The following is a 2432-nucleotide window of genomic DNA, read 5'->3' on the forward strand; positions in this document are numbered from 1 at the left end:
ACTCAAAATAAAAGTGGAAAATCACATCACAGGCTGATCCAACTTCAGTGGAAATTCCTCAAGACCAGTCAGTATGAGGCTCAGTAGTGTGTGTGGCCTCCACATGCCTGTAGGACCTCCCTACAACGCCTGGACATGCTCCTGATGAGGCGACGGATGTTCTCCTGAGGGATCTCCTCCCGGACCTGGATTAAAGCATCATCAACTCCTGGACAGTCTGTGGTGAGACATGGTGTTGGTGGATGGAACGAGACATGATGTCCCAGATGTGCTCAACTGGATTCAGGTCTGGGGAACTGGCAGGCCGGTCCATAGCATCAATGCCTTCATCATCAGGAACTGCTGACACACTTCAGCCACATGAGACCAAGCACTGTCATGCATCAGAAGGAACCCAGGGCCCACTGCACCAGGACGCCAGAAATAAAAAAAGTACACAAAAACAAGAACAGTTCTGATCATCAGTCCTGTGGTCAGATGAGATGAATGTAATTGTTGGGGAACATGGACATGGCTTTCACATGGCAAAAGAAAGAAGAAGAATTCAAAGTAAACAGCATCATGCGAAAAAGGGTGACATTAACATTGTGGAGAAGAACATCAAGTAGTCTGCAAAAAAACTTGGCCTGGGCAACGTTGGCCCTTCTAGCAAGACAATAATCAGAAACATGCAGCCAAAGTGGTAAAGAAATGGTTTACTGAAAACAATATCAACAATGCGGAGTCCAGACCTGGGCTCCGTTTCACAAAGCAGGTTTAGTGAAAACTTTGAGTCTGTTAACCCTGAAACCCCATGAAATGGACCTCTGTATTCCATCCAAAGTCTGTAAAGGAATTCAAGACTAGAGTAATGGCAAGGAAGTCTTCCAACCCCAACAAACTTGGAGAATGGGAAAAAATAGGAGAGGTCCAGAATCCCAGCGGAGACACTGGAACCAGAACAGATAGGAAAAGTAGTGAAGGTAAGGTGGCTTGGGTGCTTCAGTCTACCAGAATGCAGACAAATGGATGCAAGTGTTTTGACACGTTGTCTTTGTGCGATGCTCTTCACTCTTTGAGGTTTCAAGACACTGACTCTAATTTCTAAAAAGCTTGAATAACGTAGGTGTTCTTTTCAAACCTGTGATGATCCAACTGCTGTTTCTTGCTCCATTTCATCTATTTTTTTTTATTATTAAATGATTACCAATATTAGGAAATACTGGAATCAAATTGGAATTGATACTAAGACTTAGTGACAATTTAACTTTTGTAATCCTGTTTTATTCCCATTTTACGTTCCTGTTCATGCTGCCATCTCCTTCTCTTTAAGTCATCACTGTATTTTGAATGCTCTCTGTCTGTCACTTTCCCTTCTCTCTCTTCCTGGTGTCATGATCCACTGGGTTTATTTACTACATAAACACAAACAACCTCTACCTGTCTCATACTTTGGGCTCACGTCTAACCTGCTCTGCCTCTGCTGTGTGTCCTAAGGTGTTGTTGGTCCATGTCAGTGCTAAGCTGTTTGTCTCAGGGTATGCACTCTATGCACTCAGATGGAAGCAGTGTTGGGCATATTAAACAGGTGCGAGCCAATAAAGTTGACTGGTGTTAATCTGTGAAACCACATAAAAACTGGCGTGAACCATGACTGGAGTTTTAACTATGTGTTGCTTTCTCTGCTGATATGTGTTTGTGTAATTTTTTTTTCTTTTTTCTGCAAAATTGATATTGTATTAATGCAGATAGCACTTTCAGTTATATCTTTCAGTTGTACATATCCACAATTTACATTGTGGATGTCTGCAACTCATTTTTGACAATAGTTAGCAATAGTTCTAGTACAAGATGTCTCAATCACAAAAATCTCAAATCACTATGTCTGCATGATCCTTTTTACATCTTGAGTTAAGTTTGTACTAGTCAGAATGGTAGAGATATATCTTTTTTTTCCTTATTGTACTTTTTACAACAATTTCCCTCAGGTTGTACCAAAGGGATCAACAAAGCTGTATCTATCTATTGTATCTATCTATATATTCGCCATTTTTTGTCCTGCTTCTACCGTGTCTCATCGGTATCCAGCTGTGCTAACGTAAATTTCCCCTGGTGAGAGACCAATCAAGATAGTCTTACCTTATTTTATTTATCTTATCTTCTCTTGAACTAAAATCATGACTCGTCAAAATGTAAATACAGATATCTTGAATTAGTCTAAGACTAAGTGAAATGATGTTGCAAGCTGACGTTGAACAATGGCAAGTGGGAGGGAGAGGCAGCTTGCCTTTCAAATATATAATGATACGGCCGCTGTAACCACAGTCATTTTACCTCCATGTCGGAGCAGCCTGAGGCTGAAGTTCTAACAAATTCTGACCACAAGTCTCTAATGGACATTGTGCTCAATCTCCACAAATTCCAAGCTGGTAAACTCTTTGTATTTCATTGCA

Source organism: Stegastes partitus, unplaced genomic scaffold (assembly GCF_000690725.1).
Source record: "Stegastes partitus isolate 25-593 unplaced genomic scaffold, Stegastes_partitus-1.0.2 Scaffold437, whole genome shotgun sequence".
Lineage (NCBI taxonomy): Eukaryota > Metazoa > Chordata > Actinopteri > Pomacentridae > Stegastes > Stegastes partitus.